This window comes from Schistocerca cancellata, chromosome 4 (genome assembly GCF_023864275.1).
Source record: "Schistocerca cancellata isolate TAMUIC-IGC-003103 chromosome 4, iqSchCanc2.1, whole genome shotgun sequence".
Taxonomy (NCBI): domain Eukaryota; kingdom Metazoa; phylum Arthropoda; class Insecta; order Orthoptera; family Acrididae; genus Schistocerca; species Schistocerca cancellata.
Genome location: NC_064629.1, coordinates 856,882,199 through 856,902,003, shown reverse-complemented (window position 1 = coordinate 856,902,003; position 19,805 = coordinate 856,882,199). Strand labels below are relative to the sequence as shown.

At 44.9% G+C, this 19,805-nt stretch overlaps 1 protein-coding gene and 1 pseudogene across 1 annotated transcript in view; one reads left to right on the top strand and one right to left on the bottom strand.

Moving 5' to 3' along the window:
• Positions 1–19,805, bottom strand: part of LOC126185039 (uncharacterized) — a 74,620-nt gene that overhangs the window by 7,881 nt on the left and 46,934 nt on the right. The window lies entirely within an intron of this gene.
• On the top strand, positions 1,000–1,117 carry LOC126185968 (5S ribosomal RNA; annotated as a pseudogene).

Sequence of the window (19,805 nt, the reverse complement as noted above, 5' to 3'; positions counted from 1 at the left end):
GTGATACAATACGCCATTCTCCAGGGTTGCATCAGCGCATCAGGGATTCCATGCGACAGAGGGTGGATGCATGTACCCTCGCTAACGGAGGACGTTTTGAACATTTCCTGTAACAAAGTGTTTGAAGTCACGCTGGTACGTTCTGTTGCTGTGTGTTTCCATTCCATGATTAATGTGATTTGAAGAGAAGTAATAAAATGAGCTCTAACATGGAAAGTAAGCGTTTCCGGACACATGTCCACATAACATATTTTCTTTCTTTGTGTGTGAGGAATGTTTCCTGAAAGTTTGGCCGTACGTTTTTGTAACACCATGTATAGTGCTCTGTCTCCCGCCTCCCTCTTTATGTTTTCACCTGGTCGTCAAGGATTTGATATTGTAGCTGAAGGAAGATAAGAATTTAACGTCCCATCAACAACAGATGCTACAGAGGCGGAGCACAGTGTCGGACTGACTAACGCGAGGAAGGTAATCGATCGAAATTTTATTCAAAGGAACCGTCTCGACATTCGACATTAGCGATTAATTTTAAGGTAAATCGGGATGACTGAACTGGTGTTTATGCTTTTTCCTCTCGGATGCGATTGCAGTGTCTTAACCACTCCACCAACTCGCATTGTCATGTTGTATTCGTAATTGACGATTGATGACGATAAATGGTGCTTGGCAAATACAAGTGTGTTTCTGATCTGTGTAGTACCACGGTATGTATTCTAGTGTACGACTACCACTGATTTATTATGTTGTCCGACCTTATGTAAGGGAAGAATGGTGTGGAGGGAGGCGCCGATTCTAAACACGTGTACAATGAGGTCGGCAGCTGGCAGCAGGAAGCGGGCTGCACTGTTACGTTGTTCACCCTCTCATAAAATTTATCTTCCCATTAAAAAAAAAAAATGGACTCATTAGACAGTGGGCAACGATTCATTAGAGAGGGGCAATACGTGATCTAAAGTGATTGGTGGCCTTGGGAATCGCGACCACTCAATTAAAGAAACAGGCAACGGCCTTGCCGCAGTGGATACACCGGTTCCCGTGAGATCACTGAAGTTAAGCGCTATCGGGCGTGGTCGGCACTTGGATGGGTGACCATCCAGGCTGCCATGCGCTGTTGCCATATTTCGGGGTTCACTCAGCCTCGTGATGCCAATTGAGGAGCTACTCGACCGAATAGTAGCGGCTTCGGTCAAGAATACCATCATAACGACCGGGACAGCGGTGTGCTGACACCACGCCACTCCTATCTGCATCCTCCACTGAGGATGACACGGCGGTCGGATGGTCCCGGTAGGCCACTCGTGGCCTGAAGACGGAGTGCAATTAGAGAAACAGAAAGCAAGTCACTTTATACCATGGGTGAATCTGAATACAAGTGTGCCCTTTTGTAAAAGTACTTAAGCTAGTCTGTGATGCCTGATCGTGTTCAGACCAAGATTGAGTTGAAGCTTGCAGAGGCTAGGGATATAGAAGAGAATCACATCCACACCTTTTTTGAGTGAAACATTTCTTCAACTTTACAACACTACGTGCATGTGTCCATGTATCCCCACTGCCTACGGTCAACTGACAATCTTAGGTCTCTGGTGGTGAAAGACGGAGTCACCATCGGATACCTGAGAAACATCCACATTATGTCACAAACCACCTCAATATTCACAGCTACTCCTGAACTCAATGGGGGGCGTCAGTAAATTACCTTCCACTTAGCAGACTTAGTTTCTCTAACCTCCCTCACCCACTCTCAGGGCCATCCAGCCCAAACGTAATAATGGTTCAAATGGCTCTGAGCACTATGGGACTTAACATCTATGGTCATCAGTCCCCTAGAACTTAAAACTACTTAAACCTAACTAACCTAAGGACATCACAAACATCCATGCCCGAGGCAGGATTCGAACCTGCGACCGTAGCATTCTCGCGGTTCCGGACTGAGCGCCTAGAACCGCTAGACCACCGCGACCGGCAAACTTAATAATGGCATCCGTCAATTTCCTTGGACGCAAAATTCACAGATCCTTGGTTTGACTAGATGTGATTATACACTCCTGGAAATGGAAAAAAGAACACATTGACACCGGGGTGTCAGACTCACCATACTTGCTCCGGACACTGCGAGAGGGCTATACAAGCAATGATCACACGCACGGCACAGCGGACACACCAGGAACAGCGGTGTTGGCCGTCGAATGGCGCTAGCTGCGCAGCATTTGTGCACCGCCGCCGTCAGTGTCAGCCAGTTTGCCGTGGCATACGGAGCTCCATCGCAGTCTTTAACACTGGTAGCATGCCGCGACAGCGTGGACGTGAACCGTATGTGCAGTTGACAGACTTTGAGCGAGGGCGTATAGTGGGCATGTGGGATGCCGAGTGGACGTACCGCCGAATTGCTCAACACGTGGGGCGTGAGGTCTCCACAGTACATCGATGTTGTCGCCAGTGGTCGGCGGAAGGTGCACGTGCCCGTCGACCTGGGACCGGACCGCAGCGACGCACGGATGCACGCCAAGACCGTAGGATCCTACGCGGTGCCGTAGGGGACCGCACCGCCACTTCCCAGCAAATTAGGGACACTGTTGCTCCTGGGGTATCGGCGAGGACCATTCGCAACCGTCTCCATGAAGCTGGGCTACGGTCCCGCACACCGTTAGGCCGTCTTCTGCTCACGCCCCAACATCGTGCAGCCCGCCTCCAGTGGTGTCGCGACAGGCGTGAATGGAGGGACGAATGGAGACGTGTCGTCTTCAGCAATGAGAGTCGCTTCTGCCTTGGTGCCAATGATGGTCGTATGCGTGTTTGGCGCCGTGCAGGTGAGCGCCACAATCAGGACTGCATACGACCGAGGCACACAGGGCCAACACCCGGCATCATGGTGTGGGGAGCGATCTCCTACACTGGCCGTACACCACTGGTGATCGTCGAGGGGACACTGAATAGTGCACGGTACATCCAAACCGTCATCGAACCCATCGTTCTACCATTCCTAGACCGGCAAGGGAACTTGCTGTTCCAACAGGACAATGCACGTCCGCATGTATCCCGTGCCACCCAACGTGCTCTAGAAGGTGTAAGTCAACTACCCTGGCCAGCAAGATCTCCGGATCTGTCCCCCATTGAGCATGTGTGGGACTGGATGAAGCGTCGTCTCACGCGGTCTGCACGTCCAGCACGAACGCTGGTCCAACTGAGGCGCCAGGTGGAAATGGCATGGCAAGCCGTTCCACAGGACTACATCCAGCATCTCTACGATCGTCTCCATGGGAGAATAGCAGCCTGCATTGCTGCGAAAGGTGGATATACACTGTACTAGTGCCGACATTGTGCATGCTCTGTTGCCTGTGTCTATGTGCCTGTGGTTCTGTCAGTGTGATCATGTGATGTATCTGACCCCAGGAATGTGTCAATAAAGTTTCCCCTTCCTGGGACAATGAATTCACGGTGTTCTTATTTCAATTTCCAGGAGTGTAGTTCAGTTGATCCTAGTCCACATTCAATACCAACTACTGCACCTCCACAGCAACTATCCCAAAGTAATACAAGATTAGAATAATGCCAACTGGAATCTCTACAGATAGCACACCCACATCCGGGCCAGAAGCCAAACCGCCACGTTCCAAAATCACGAATATATAACCAATGCTGCTTCCTTCCTACAACAAGCAATGTATTACGTTGCCTCAGTGCACATATCCACCCATCCCATCTATCCAAACGGAACTCTTGTCCCCCACATAGCTTCTGAAGTGCTTATAGATTCTCGCTGGCTACATTGCTTGTTCCTCTGTACCTATGACAGTCATACTAAACAACTTCGGCAAAAATTGTGGGCACATCTGTAGCGTATTAAGTCCAAAAATACTATGCAACTGCTCGAGACAGACAGAAAACGTATTAAAACACTACACATAAACTGAAGTAAACATTAGAAGGCTTTTAACAAACATACAGATCACACTAACACTCATTACCACCCCTCCTCGAAAACTACTAACTTCTTCTAGGAAACATAACTAAAGTCAACTTTTGTACTTCCTCCCCCTAAGAAATTAATGAACTTAATGGCCCCATAGTTCCACTATATTTAATAATGTCCTCATTGATGGGAAGTTAATATTGCTTATGCATCCCTCGTGTAACCAGTATAATCGTGAGTGCATTAAGACACTGACTGCTCTGTTCATACACAACTTCTACCAATAAAATCCACATCACAAACGGATTTCATTCACAAAATATGGTATATAATCTACTGTTACAAAGAAACATAACACAGAGCATAGTCATCACCAAATCAAGGACTGATACCTTAACGAATGTCTTTTTCCTTATCATAAATCCCAGATGCTTAATATAATACCACTCTTTGACACTGGAGGAACTCATAAATCTTTCTCTTCCTTAAATCCAGCAAACATCCTACTGATAGCTATATCTACCTACCAATTTGTCTTGCTCCAGTCTTCAGTAAGATCTTCGAATCTGTTGTCTCAAAGAAGATCTAGAGACACCTTGAACGTTACGTACCTCTTCCTAGTATCTTCTGTGGTTTCCATCTCAGTATAACACCTGTTATACCTCTTATAACGACAACACGACGAGCATTGACTCTCGCCCTTACTATCTCTAGAAATTAAACGTCAACATGTATTCATGGCATTCTAGCCTCCTGTTCAAACATGTATGCGCTTCCAGTCGATTAATCACGCCCAACACCAACCTTTTTGACTAACCGTCTGTTCAAAGTAACAATAAACAACAACCACCATCGCATTTCCTATCCAAATTCTGGCATGTTCCAAAGTTCGTCACTACTACCATCTTTTTTCTAAATATAGTACCTCTTCATTAACTTTGCAAACACTCAGGCTATATCTGTACAATACCCATGAATTTTACTGGCAAGATGTTTACCTAAGAAGCAACAACCATCCAATACGTTTGAATAAAACATTAGAATACTTCGGATCAAAAGCTAGCTTCGAATGCTCACTTAATAGCTACAAAATTAGCACCAACAAATAATCTAATAATAGACTAAAATATTACTCAGCCAAAAATGCCACAAAAACCTTGAACGACTTACACTCCGCCCCGCTTCCCTTATTCATCTACCCTCCCCCACCCGTACTCTGTAGCGGCTCACAAAGTTTCTGCGTGACCTCAAACATCTAAAACGTTTCCGCCTGACTTGTGTCTCCCTTAAATTAGAGACTCAATATTCTGTAATATTACCCAACAACTGCGAAGACTATACCTACAAGTTCCCTATTCCTCCCATCCTCAAACACTCAGATCCTATCCAATGGCAATATTAACCACCTCTGTCTACCAGATTATTAAAAAATTCCCGAGGTCTACTCAGTCTATCAACAGCTACCTACCCCACCCATTGCGAAACAACAATTTGGCAATGGGCTTGAGGGGGATGTTAATGTATGTAACAGTTACTCTTTACACAATGAGCTTTGGTAAAGAAGGATATTGCATTAGTATGATAGGTATCTGATTTGTTATGTTTTCTGTATTCATGTGTGGTAATTACTTGTGTTAAGAATTTGTTCCTCGTCCCTTACGTTCGCTAAAATATATCAAATATTTGGCGCCGACTGTATAAACATCGTTCACTGGACATCAAATTTGACATCAGATCACACACTGTACTATATTCAGGATTCAGCTCTATTGTACCGGTGGACCCACCGAAGTAGGTTCAGATTTGATCTTAGGTAGGCCTAGCACGTAATATGATTGGAAACACGGCTAAAATCGGCTATCGACACGATTATCGCGCTTCGACAACAGATATTTATCGTACGTCGTCTTTACGCAATATTTATTGTCCAAGGTGTCGTGCTATAACCGTGGAGGCAAGCAAACTGAAAAAGAAGCGATTATCAAACTTCTTTCAATAGGAGAAAAATTTGCTGCTGAAAACTGTGTGGGGCCAGTATAAATATATAATTGACTGTAAAAAACAAACTCACCGTGTCGAACATGGTAAATGTATGGAGAGAAGTTGCTGTTGCTTTTAATTCTCTCGTAAGACCGATAAGCTATGGACAGCTCTGCAACCTGTTGCTATGTCTGCTTTAAACAGATCACCAACTAATATTTGAAAGGTTCCTTTGGCGTAAAATCTTAAGGTTAATAGCAACATGCACACTGCAATCAGTGGTGGGTTTCTTTTGGTTCGTTTCATCAGTCTCTGAGCCTTAGTTGCAACTGCTCTACAGTTCTTTTCTCCAAACGAAACCTCAGTTTTAATGACTTCATTTAACTCCAAGAGTGGGTCCACCCTTTCACGGAACGTGCGAGTCTTGTCATCGTCGTCCTCTGTGGACACATTTGAATACTCAGATGTTTGTACAGTAAACGAAAGGAAACAATGTAATACACATCGCGTAGGATTAGTGCACACAGAATTTTGCCCAACAGTGGTCCAGAGCTCTCGGAAAACTGAGAGTATCGCATGGTTTCAATGGTATTGAATAACATGGTAATGAATATGTGATCTTCTGCATTACGGTGCACAACGGAACCTCTGAGCCACCGAAATTAATTAAACATATTTATGTGGTTAGTTTATTTCAAAATACTTGCTTATGTTCTATTTATCAACGCATGTGGAACTGCCATAGCACTTTTAAGGACGTGTTCGGCAGTTAAAAACTTAATACGAACTGAGTAGTTACTACTACTCGAGGCCAAAGAGAACCTATGTAAGTGATGTTGAATCGTTATTCGCTGCTGTCAAAATTGCAATATTTAACTGTTCACTGCAAATATTCGAATTTTCCTTTCTTACTATGCTGCTAAGTGCCTATAAAATGCTTTTTAACTAATCACGCAAATTACGATGTGTCTCCCAAGAGCTGTTACGAGATTGTTCGTTAAGTACACATGGTATCCAGTAATTTCCTTTAACGTAACCTGCCAGATCGAAAAAAGTATTTGAGCATCAGCAGCGGGGGAATGACGCAGTCACATATTTGAGTGCAATGTTTTGTGTTAATAACAACTGTTTTTGTTATTCGATTGGTATCTACTAAAAACAAAAGCGATCAATCGTAGTGCCGCTACTCTATAAACCGATGATTAGAGCTAAACCTGGTTTTGAACCACGAATTATCGCCAGTCAAATACGATTCGACTTCTCGGCGATGTGATCTATGATTAACGTTATACAACGCAGATTTCCAGGTTAATCTTGACCTAATGTCATTTTCTGTCTTAAACTAAAGTTAAATGCTTTGCTTTATACAGTCGGCCCTAAGGAGGACATCTCGTGACGGAAGGAGGAGCCTGATTGTTTAATTGAGGCGAGTGACATGCCACCTATCTAGCACTATTGCAACCATGAAGAGATGCGGGTCCAACCAGTTAGGAGCGTACATGTGCACCATCTGTCCAAAACGTTCCGAGATTGATTTTATTTCTGGCATATAAGCGACGTCGGCAGCTTGAACTAACAACTATGAACAAGAGATGTCCACTCTACCAGGCAGTGTTAGGCAGTGGGCTTCTGTGTCAACGTTGTTGAGTCACAAATCGCTATGGAGTAACATCTCGAAAGATTTGTAAGGTATTGTCCAGAATGTCTTGCAGAAGAGAAAGGTGTATGCAAAGTTTCTCCTGCACACCGTGACTCCTGAACAAAAACAATGACATGTGGAGGCCTGTCGTGTCTTGACTGGAATGAAAAATGTGGGCAGTTTTCGTCAGGAAAAAATTATCACGAATGACGAGACTTGGTGTTATCTATACAAACCTACCACATAACGACGAACTGCAGAAATTCACATGAAGGGTCAACACTTTGACGACATAACCGACTTTCAAGCTAATGTGATATGCGAATGGAACAATATTCCAAAGAAGGACTTTTCTGCCCAGTTCACATGATTGTATGAACGTTCTGTGCATTTTGTTCAAGTGAGGGGAGACCATATATCTGGTACCGAGCGCCGCGGAATTTGAATCCCCGCCAGACGTCATGGATGTCGAAGGCCCATAGAGGTCTCTGCACCATCGCGCCGTAAGCTGTGGCGGCGCGCGCCTCCTGGCCCGCATTTAGAGTGAAGGCGCCACAGTGGAACACGTGGTTGCAGCGGCCAATAGCGGCCTCCCCGATCGAGTACTTAAGCGCCTGCCTGCTGCCTGTCGCTCCGCCCCTCCCCAGTTCTATAAAGCCCTCCAAATCCTCGAACGCCATGCACTCCGCCTCGCCTTCCGCATCCGCCTTCCGTCTCCCACGCGCATCCTCTATGACCTCATCCCCTTTCCCCACCTCCTCCTTTTCCTTGAACACATCCGAACACTATATATTGTCCGCCGCCTTGATCCCCCTCACCCCCTGGTGTCTCCCTTCCTCTCCACTCCCAACCAGTTGCCGCGCCTTTACCGTTGTGTCCCTCCCTCTCTCCATCTCCACACCCTCCATCTCCTTTCCCAACACAACTTCCACCGTCTATCCCTCCCGGATGATGAGCTTCGCCCTGACATCTACCCTTCCTACCAACTCTAACCCCCTCTTCTGCCTCCTCCTCAGGGCTCCCTCTCCTCCCCCTCCCTCCTTCTGAGCGGATTTCCCCTCCTACTCCCCCTCCATCTCTTGTGCCTTCTTTCAGTGTCTATGCGCTCCCTCCTGCCCTGTCTTCCCTTTTCCTCTCCCGCCCCATGTGTCTCCTGCCTCTTCGTGAACCCACGGTTGCCCCTCCTCTCTTCATCCCGCTGCTTCCCCAGCTGCCCCATGCTCTCCCCTCCTTTTCCATCCTCTCTGACCTTTCCCTCGGCAGGTCCCACCTGGTAGTTTTATTCTACGTCGTGTGTGCTCCAAGTGGGTTTTAAGTGTGCTGTTTCGGAGTGTTTTTCATACTGTGGCCAACTTTTAACCTGTGCATGAGCATCCAGTGTCTTCTCTGTGTTTTAAGAATCGCCAACTGTGTTTTTTAACTTTCTGCTGACTTTTTTAACTGTCCCCCATGAACGTCTACATGTCCATGTCTTTTTACCTCCATTTTTCTCCCCTTACTCTGTTTTATGTTCCCATTTTTTATCTCCTTATGTATGTATTATTTTATTCTTGTTTTAGCTGTCGTGTCACTCGGCTGAAGAGCGGCGGATTGTGCTGCTGACAGCCCTCCCCTGCCCATATGGGGCAGGGGAATGAACTCACAATAAAGAAAAAAACAACCTGTCGCTCAGCCTGCCAGTCTAACCTCGCGTGCGTCTCAGGACATATCGCCTCGCATTGGACAGCGTATTGACTTTCGTGTTTTCTTTACGAGTGGACGTGGTTGTGTTGTTTGGTTCGTGACTCTGTTGTCCTTGTTGTGTAGTAAGGTCCTTCGTTGGTCGTGTCCATTCTCTCCCGTTGTGTTGTTGTTTGCGGACCGCTCTGCTGGTCCCGCCGCGTTTCCGTCACTACAAACCCGCGACCGTTCTGGTCGCCGTTACAACAATATAGATCACCTGAAGCATTACAGTCACTATTTTAAGTCTTCTCTATTTTTTATTAATCCAAATTCGAAACTTTTTGGACCGACGAACATTGGCAAGACTCTCCTAGATACCATGGAACTCAAACTGCGCTTCATAATGCCATAATCGTGCAGTAAGGCCGAGCATTAATAGAAGAGGGGGGGGGGACGATGTTAGTTTTCTCCATGTATAATAAGTAGTGGCATTGAATCGCTGTTCCTGAAAGGGTGAAAATCTAAGGAGTGGTCTTGATGTACATTGGTGTAGCAACATATAGCACGAAGCGGAGCTTTACATCTCAACTTATTTGTGGTTGCCTTTTGAGTCAGTTTGATAAACCGGATTGATTTGTTATGTGGGATAAGCACAATAGAGTAACCAGATCTCGCCTGAAGTGAAAGAGTGAATATTTTCGTGTAGTAGGATCTAAATGAGTTACTAACTTTCTTCAGGGCTTTCAATTTCGGATTCGTCAGGGAACGACTATTTGGAAGTTAATGGAGAATTTTAGTTGATTTGTATGTGGCTCAAAATAAATAACCTGGGTGGTAAGTTGTATTAATGACTCAGTTCCAACTTCAATAAACATAGGTGACATCCTTACACGTAAAGACTCAAGTTAAAGAACCGTCTGCAACCAATTCATTAACCCCGTGGTGCATAGTGTCCACTACAGTGGACAGCTGTAAATGGTCGCTTCTTTGGCATTTTCAATCAGTCCTGAGGCTGAAAATGAACACAGTCCACTGCACTAGGCACTCCCTACTGGTGTTGTGTCCTTCATGCATTTGCAGCCTCATAACTCATTGAAACCGCCAGAGAATTGACTATTAAAAGTTGTTCACTGCAGTGTATTTTTCCTTCCACATCTTGGAAATCGCTAAAAATGATAAAGAGTGAGAGCTGCCGATGTATGTACTCATTAAAAAGTACATTTATAGCTGAAAAGTTTTGTAAAGAGTTAGGGCTCAAACTAAGCTAAAAAACGCGATTAAGAAATCACTGTAAGTTTTAATTACTAATTAATTAGCGAACGCTTGGATTTTACGGTTTTATTTTTTCTAATGTAAGTTCTAGAGTAGTTTTATAAAGCATGAAACTATGGAATTTTAGATGTTAGCAATTGGGTCAAGCTGCTGCTCACAAATTCCAATTAGCATTCTATCGGGAAAATCTTCAATAACTTTACGAAGTGAAGTTATTCCATTCTATATGGTCAACTGCGTTAATTCAGACTCTCTTGTTTGTGAAAATAGTCCAAGCAAAAATGGCATTCAGAATACTGGCGCTGTTTGTTCATTAAAGACAATACCGCAACGAGACGTACTGTTATTCTAAGTTGGTGTTATTTTTCCAACTCTGTCGATAGAATATATCAATTAAAATAATCAACTTCTTAGTAGAGCATATCTCTACGATACATAACAGAGCTATTAAATAAATGCAGTGGTATGACAAATTTGTGTAGCGTGTGCCTATTAGCACCGTTATAATAATAGTAGGATATAGTTGTTTCGGCAAAATATCTGAGTCGTAGCGTTGGGTTCAGAGTTGCGCACAGTTATTCACGGCCAGGCTTATACTGTGCAAATGAGTAGCACTGATGACTTTCTGCACAACTCTGGTTTAATAATGCAACGGAGATCCACATCTGTAGATCCGTAAGTGCGCATCAACAGTACCTGACACAATCAACATCTACATCTACATCTACATCCATACTCCGCAAGCTACCTGACGGTGTGTGGCGGAGGGTACCTTGAGTACCTCTATCGGTTCTCCCTTCTATTCCAGTCTCGTATTGTTCGTGGAAAGAAGGATTGTCGGTATGCCTCTGTGTGGGCTCTAATCTCTCTGATTTTATCCTCATGGTCTCTTCGCGAGATATACGTAGGAGGGAGCAATATACTGCTTGACTCTTCGGTGAAGGTATGTTCTCGAAACTTTGACAAAAGCCCGTACCGAGCTACTGAGCGTCTCTCCTGCAGAGTCTTCCACTGGAGTTTATCTATCATCTCCGTAACGCTTTCGCGATTACTAAATGATTCTGTAACGAAGCGCGCTGCTCTCCGTTGGATCTTCTCTATATCTTCTATCAACCCTATCTGGTACGGATCCCACACTGCTGAGCAGTATTCAAGCAGTGGGCGAACAAGCGTACTGTAACCTACTTCCTTTGTTTTCGGATTGCATTTCCTTAGGATTCTTCCAATGAATCTCAGTCTGGCATCTGCTTTACCGACGATCAACATTATATGATCATTCCATTTTAAATCACTCCTAATGCGTACTCCCAGATAATTTATGGTATTAACTGCTTCCAGTTGCTGACCTGCTATTTTCACATACCAAATAGAGGCTCCAACCAACACTCGTCTTTCCTAGCTCATAGAGCGAGATGTAAAACACGGGACAGGCTTTCGGTTGATATCCCCGACAGCCCATTCAGTTTTAAGTTTTTCACGGTTTTCATACAGGCTCAGTTGTATTAAAAGCAAATGGGAGGCAGAATACTGGAAACTGCAGTTTGTCTATATGAGAAATTGCTTACAAAACATTTGTAAGTTCCGGTCTTGGTTGGTTGGTTGGTTGGTTCGTTCGGGGAGGGACCAAACAGCGAGGTCATCGGCCCCATCGGATTAGGGAATGAAGTCGGCCGTACCCTTTCGAAGGAACTATCCCAGCATTTGCCTGAAGCGATTTAGGGAAATCCTGAAAAACCTAAATCAGGATGGCTTGAACCGTCATTCTCCCGAATGCGAATCCAGCGTGCTAACCACTGCGCCACTTCGCTCGGTGCTGTTGGCAGAAATGGCACCTTTGTGTAGTAATTGATGGACCCTGTATAGCCTCAAATTACCTACAAATTTAATCGTGTATTCATTCCTACTACACTGTAAGCACACAATAAGAAATATTTCGTTGTTTGTTATTCTTCGTCATGTTGCAATTTGTTTTATAGAACCAGAAATATTCCATTCGGTTTGAAAGATGCACTTAATGTCGAACAAGACCAATTAGAATCATATGAAATAATTCGACTTTTTCCAGTTTATGTGCCACTCCGATGGTCTTGATAAAGTCACTGAATAGAATTATAATTAACTGCTTTGTTCCTCACTGTAAAACATATTATCTAATGTACCTGAGATGCATTTATTTTCCTTTCATAAGAAGGAAAACTTTCTTCTAAGTGCGCTATTTCCTTTCGTAAGGAGGAATTAACACTAAATAAACATTGGAAAGTAAGTAAATGCAATATATTCACATCAGGGATCACTGTTTTAACCAACTGTTGCAGATTTCTGCAATTTATTTATGGTTTCATGAGACCTATACCATAACGTAACCATATACTGACTTCAAAATAAATATTTCCCTTTGTAGTCGAGCGTGACCTTTTTTTTTTAACTTCCTGGTAGATTAAAAACGAATGCTAGAACAGGACTCGATACCACAACGGGTAATACTCTTACCGACTGAGCAATTCGAGCGCGATACATAGCCTATCGCCCCAAGATGGTGTAGGCTTTGCACCAGAACGTAAGATCTCTGATGGTAACGAATAACCGAAAAACTGTACGTCAGAGACGTAAATCCAAACCTAGATGAATTATTTGCAAGTGGAAGGAGAGACTGGCAAACATATAACCAGTCAGGAATTCAGTGTGTATCTCTACGACTGCAAGATCAATTTGGTGACAATAAATCTCTATTAGCTTTTTCTTCGGACACTGTTGAAGCCTGTCCGAAAGTATGGCGCAACACCTCCAGTCGTGGAGATCTTTGCTACTACAAGATAAAGTCTTGCCATGCTAACGTGGACACCATCTCGACTCAAGAGATGTGTTCCCAGTTGAGAATACGAACAACCATCAGCTGTATAAGGGAATGAAGACAATGAAAATCTGACCCAGACTGGGACTCGAACCCTGATTTCCCGCTTTACGCGAGCTGTCGCCTTAACCTCTTTGTCTGTCGGTACACGGCTCACGACTATACTCAAACTTCCATATGTTGTCGTTACTGCGCCACAGCCTGTACTCGTGCACACGTCATGTAATTGCCGCGCAGGGCAATATCGTATTTATCCACCGATACCAAGTAGCGACTTTCAATTAAAATGTCCTCTCCTCTACTGGAATCACACAATGTGTGTTCGAGTACAGGTTGTGGCGCAGGAACGACGACATATGGAAGTCTAGGTTTCGCCGTAAGGTGTGCACCGATAGCCAGAGCGGTTAAGACGACCGCTCACGTAAGGTGGGGTATCCCGGTTGGGCTCAAATTTTCATTGTCGTCATTCCCTTATAAAGCCGATGGTTGTTTGTATACGCAGCAGCGAATACATTTCGTGTATTTCGTAACAACTGCACTCGCCGTAGTACCTCTTCCTTCGGACGTGCATAGATGTCCAAAGGAACATTGCATCGTTCTTCTTAACAACACAAGGGTTGCAATATCTTAGTGACCTCGAGTCTTCCCGTGGGCTCTGACTCTGTGTTTGAAGAACAAGGAGTCGTTTAATTTACATTGAACGAAGATCATGAGCGAACAGTACCCAGATTCCCATAATACAGGTGATAACCTGAGCTACTGAATGAGACCCAGTACCACGAAAAATGGAAGGGCATATTCTTAAGGGTTCACCAGTGAAACTCTCAGGAAACTTGTATTATACTAAGGACAGATCAAGTCAAAAGATTACAAAAAGGCACATTATCGGTATGAATGTAGAAGTGTAATTTCTTGAATTATCTCGTTGCGAAACCACACTAATTCAAATTTCACCAGCTATCGATGACTCCTGAAAAATGACAGCACCCATCGCAAAACTATGCAGTTACTCGTATATCGCGGTAGATATGAAATTTCCGCTTATTTACCATGTGACAAAATACTCTCCTCGTGCATGCTATAATTTTCCAAAATATCGTTTCGATATCACGAACTGTTTGAGAGGTATGAGGGATGTTAGAAGTATTTCATTCTAGCTTTATCGCTGGCGTCCGTGACCACATATGAGTGCGCTACATAACACCAATCTCCTCGAGATTTCTGATGGAGAGGTCCTCCAAAGCCTAAAGAAAAATTTAGTGTGTTAGCTTAATTTCATATGGTTTAATACGGACCAAAACAAACTTTTCGAATTTCAGGCAGTGATCATCGATTCAGACAAGGAGCTGATGGATTCTACCCAGTTGCAGTAGGCACCACTGCAAGACAATTTACAGTGGAGGGACGTGGAGGACAAGAAGTACATCTTATGGGCTTTACTGTGGCCTGTGGTAATTCCTCGACAGAATAGCGCATTGCCTACGCCACTCACTCATTTGTTGGTCGGCGTGATAATTCCTACTGGCGGCCGTAGTGGCCGAGCGGTTCTAGGCGCTACAGTTTGGAGCCGCGCGACCGCTACGGTCGCAGGTTCGAATCCTGCCTCGGGTGTGGATGTGTGTGATGTCCTTAGGTTAGTAGTTCTAAGTTCTAGGGGACTGATGACCTCAGAAATTAAGTCCCACAGTGCTCAGAGCCATTTGATAATTCCTACTAGTTGCCAGTCTTCTTGGCTGACAATGATTTCTCTACTACAATCGTTCTTCCTCTGGTACTTAGCGCACAATGTAATCGTGTATATGTAGGGACGCTACCAAGCTCTCAGAGGATTATGCAAACCGCAGGAATTCCGTCTCTACTAGTGTCACTTCAAAAGACAAAACGACGGTTAACGTGTTGCTCAAAGGTTTTTTGCAGTCCATATGTTAGGGTGATTGTACCATACTTGCTTTGATTTTCGAAGGGATATTAGAACTGTTTCCCGCAACGAATCAATGTAGAAGCCATCAGCCGAAATTCTGGTAACGGCATGAACGTGCAGTTCGTTTGGTTGTAAGTTGAAATATGTAGTACACTGTTGTGTCACTTCTCGGGCCTTTTGAAGAAGCCTTAGCCACTGAAATAGCTAATTCCTTTACTGTGAATGGCCGTTTGAACACCTCACTCTCGTTGGACGTAAACTCCAGTCTGTTACTCTCTATACAGCACAGATAGAATGTGGGACTTTCGACCTGGCCACTTCAAAATAAGTCTTAGGCCACTGCTTTTCAGAGGCCTCTGGTATGGTACCACGGATCATATTTTCACTAGTGTCGTGATGGAACAAATTGATCAGCTGGAAATGTTCGTTATGGTCGTTGATTCTTAGGGTGATGGTCTAAAGTAGAGTATTTAGTACAGGAAATCATGCCATTTGCTCTCCGATCAAATCTTCGTGGTTTTAGTCCTTTCTGTCATAAACGTAGCTACATTTCGGCAGAAGATTTGATTTCGAATGTATGCAGCGCCGCCCATCTGCCAGCAATGTGAAAATAATTTTTCCACCAACTAAGAGACTGTTTCCTAAAACGACCTGCAGAGGCTTTGTCAATAACTTCTCCCATATGGTACACCAAGAACTGGGGACTGTCACGGTGTTTTATGGCAGCCAGCTGACCGCACTGCTTTCAGTTAGCCTTACTGAATATCTATTTCAGCGGCCTTCTTTCGTATACTGCTCGATCTGCTGGATGGATTAAAATAAGAAATGCATCACTGGAATTTAAGCCGTTCATAATTTCTCATAGAGCACCATCTGTAAGTTTTGAGGAAGATATGGAGACGCCTATCTTGGGGAACGATGCGACTGCTGTGCTCAAGTGTGTTATATTACCTGTCAGAAGTGAAAAGAGAGGCGAATGAACACAATGACTGTATCCTTCAATCTTTCACTGCTGAGTCGACCTTCCCATTGAGTGCTCTACCGACTCAGTTATCCAAGCACGCCTCATGACCCGTCCCCACAGCTTCAATTCTGCCAGTACCTCGTCTCCTACCTTCCAAACTTGACAGAAGCTCTTCTGCGAAACTTGCAGAACTAGCACTCCTGGAAGAAAGGATAAGCCATTTCTTCCAGGAGTTCTAGTTCTGCAAGTTTCGTTGGTTTCTACATTCACTTTTTCTCTTTACGGTGGTGTTTTTGTATGCACAATGGGATTTGTGAGTGAGAATCCAGAAACCTTATAGAAAGCTCGTTGGTTAACCGACTTTAATATCTTTTGGCTCCAGAAAGTGGTAGACGCCTTGTTATTCTAATTTTCTAATTTTTTTTGCATAGACTTACTGTCACATTGCTTCCAGCACTGCAGTCCTGGCGGACGCCTCTGCATAGGTATTGTTGTGCTCCAGCAGATGCAGTGCACTCATTAGCTCTTGATGAAGTAGCTGTTGGCCATCTCCACATCGCCTCCGGAGCTCTCCTAACACGTCTCCCAGATCGACACTATGGTCAAGGGCTTCTGATCCTGCGCTGATCCAGCAGTTCGACAACGATGTCAGGCCACAGGCAGACTATGTTGTGAATGTGGAACAGCACTTATTAGCCCACGGCATCTCAGGTGATACCCAGCAGCACACCTTTCTGGCGTATGTGGGCCCAGACATTTACTACCTCTTGCAATAACTTAAACTGGAAGTGGAACCTCACGCTCTGTCCTTTAACAGGTTGAAGTCCAGTTTGTTAGAATAATTTGAGTCCCAGGTGCAAGTGGCGGCAGCCTGGCACAAGTTTTCACCTGCCATAAACTTAACAGACAACCTTTCCGCGAATGGATCACCTGCCTCCAGAGTTTATGCTGCGACTGCCATTTCCAGTGTAGTTATCCTCCGTGTAAGCAACCATATGCCCCTTGCTCCAGGACATGATTCTCATGTACATCCCAGACAAAAAACTATGCACAGATCTCCTTAAACTGAAGTCTCCCCATTATCAGAGCTTTTGAAATGTCTCTGAGATCGTCAGCCACCCTGCAGGACCCATCTAAAGTGTTCGCTGCCCAACAAATATACCGCCCTCATCCCCAGTCATACCTCCTAGCCAGGTCAGATTCACACAATTCAGGCAAAGACTTAGTGGCCAGATGCCGCCATAAACATCTCTTTTTCTGCAGCCAGTGTTTCATTAGTCACCAGAGCAACCAGTGCCACTCCTGGCGTGCTAAATTCAGCTCCCATGGGAAATCTGGACCTAGGGGTGAAGTGTGCCAAGCAGTGCTAAAAATGAATGTCGGCTGTGAATGTACTGACCCCTCAGATGCAACGGTGGATGACAGGGTGGACCTATTCTTGGACGAATCCCACATCAATCTGCGCTTCCACACTCATGTACATCCCAGACAAAAAACTATGCACAGATCTCCTTAAACTGAAGTCTCCCCATTATCAGAGCTTTTGAAATGTCTCTGACATCATCAGCCACCCTGCAGGACCCATCTAAAGTGTTCGCTGCCAAACAAATATACCGCCCTCATCCCCAGTCATACCTCCTAGCCAGGTCAGATTCACACAATTCAGGCAAAGACTTAGTGGCCAGATGCCGCCATAAACATCTCTTTTTCTGCAGCCAGTGTTTCATTAGTCACCAGAGCAACCAGTGCCACTCCTGGCGTGCTAAATTCAGCTCCCATGGGAAATCTGGACCTAGGGGTGAAGTGTGCCAAGCAGTGCTAAAAATGAATGTCGGCTGTGAATGTACTGACCCCTCAGATGCAACGGTGGATGACAGGGTGGACCTATTCTTGGACGAATCCCACATCAATCTGCGCTTCCACACTCATGTACATCCCAGACAAAAAACTATGCACAGATCTCCTTAAACTGAAGTCTCCCCATAATCAGAGCTTTTGAAATGTCTCTGAGATCATCAGCCACCCTGCAGGACCCATCTAAAGTGTTCGCTGCCAAACAAATATACCGCCCTCATCCCCAGTCATACCTCCTAGCCAGGTCATATTCACACAATTCAGGCAAAGACTTAGTGGCCAGATGCCGCCATAAACATCTCTTTTTCTGCAGCCAGTGTTTCATTAGTCACCAGAGCAACCAGTGCCACTCCTGGCGTGCTAAATTCAGCTCCCATGGGAAATCTGGACTTAGGGGTGAAGTGTGCCAAGCAGTGCTAAAAATGAATGTCGGCTGTGAATGTACTGACCCCTCAGATGCAACGGTGGATGACAGGGCGGACCTATTCTTGGACGAATCCCACATCAATCTGCGCTTCCACACTCAGAGGAATCTCTAATGCTCACAATAGACACCAACAATGTGCCTATCTAACTACAGACAGGCACGAGGTTATCTGTGACCACTATAGATTGGCAATCTTGTTATCACATGATGTTGTCTCCCCTTTAAACTTCTGACACATCGTTGCACAGTTACAGTAATGATATTATTAAAGTCAACAGCCAATTTAGAGCCCAAGTTCAGTGCCATTTGACTGCCCTCACAGGCAGGATTTGGTCGTCGAGGTTCCTGAAGCCATATGTCTCTTGGGCCTGGATCCATTCAGCACTCTTGGTTTTGGAATCCACGACTATGCCGCTACTGTCAAGTTACTGGGCGCCAACCCCTGCCTAAAAGACCTCTCTTCCAAATTTAGCTCAGTGTTTAATCAACACTCTTCAGGTGTCAAATATTTCAAGAGACATGTGGCCCTTCTCCCATGAGTGACACTGAAGTTCTTCAAAGCCAGGGACGAAGTTCAGCTGGAACTACAGCAATTGCAGAATTAACGTATTCTCACTCTTGTTCCTTATAACCAATGGGCCACCCTTTTCGCATTTGCTGGGACTACAAGATCACCATTAATGCCTAATCTTGTACGACACTTATCCTGTCCCAAAGGTAGAGGGCACAAATATGCACTTCACATATGCCAAAGTGTGTACCAAGATTGACCTCTGTGATGTGTATCTAATGCTTCTGTTGACTGTACGTACTTCATGTTTCTTCATGATCAATACTGATGATGATGATGTTTGGTTTGTGGGGCGCTCAACAGCGTGGTCGCTTCACACGCCCGGGTTCCCGGGTTCGATTCCCGGCGGGGTCAGGGATTTTCTCTGCCTCGTGATGGCTGGGTGTTGTGTGCTGTCCTTAGGTTAGTTAGGTTTAAGTAGTTCTAAGTTCTAGGGGACTTATGACCACAGCAGTTGAGTCCCATAGTGCTCAGAGCCATTTTCAACAGCGTGGTTATCAGCGCCCGTACAATGTCTCAACCTTTTGCTCACTCCAATTTCTCCACTTTCCTGGATGATGATGAAATGATGAGGACAACACAAACACCCAGTCATCTCGAAGCAGGGGAAAATCCCTGACCCCGCCGGGAATCGAACCCGGGACCCCGTGCTCGGGAAGCGAGAACGCTACCGCGAGACCACGAGCGGCGGACAATCAATACTCTCCTCGAATCATTTCAGTATGATAGCCCTTTGTTTGGCATTGCTAGTGCT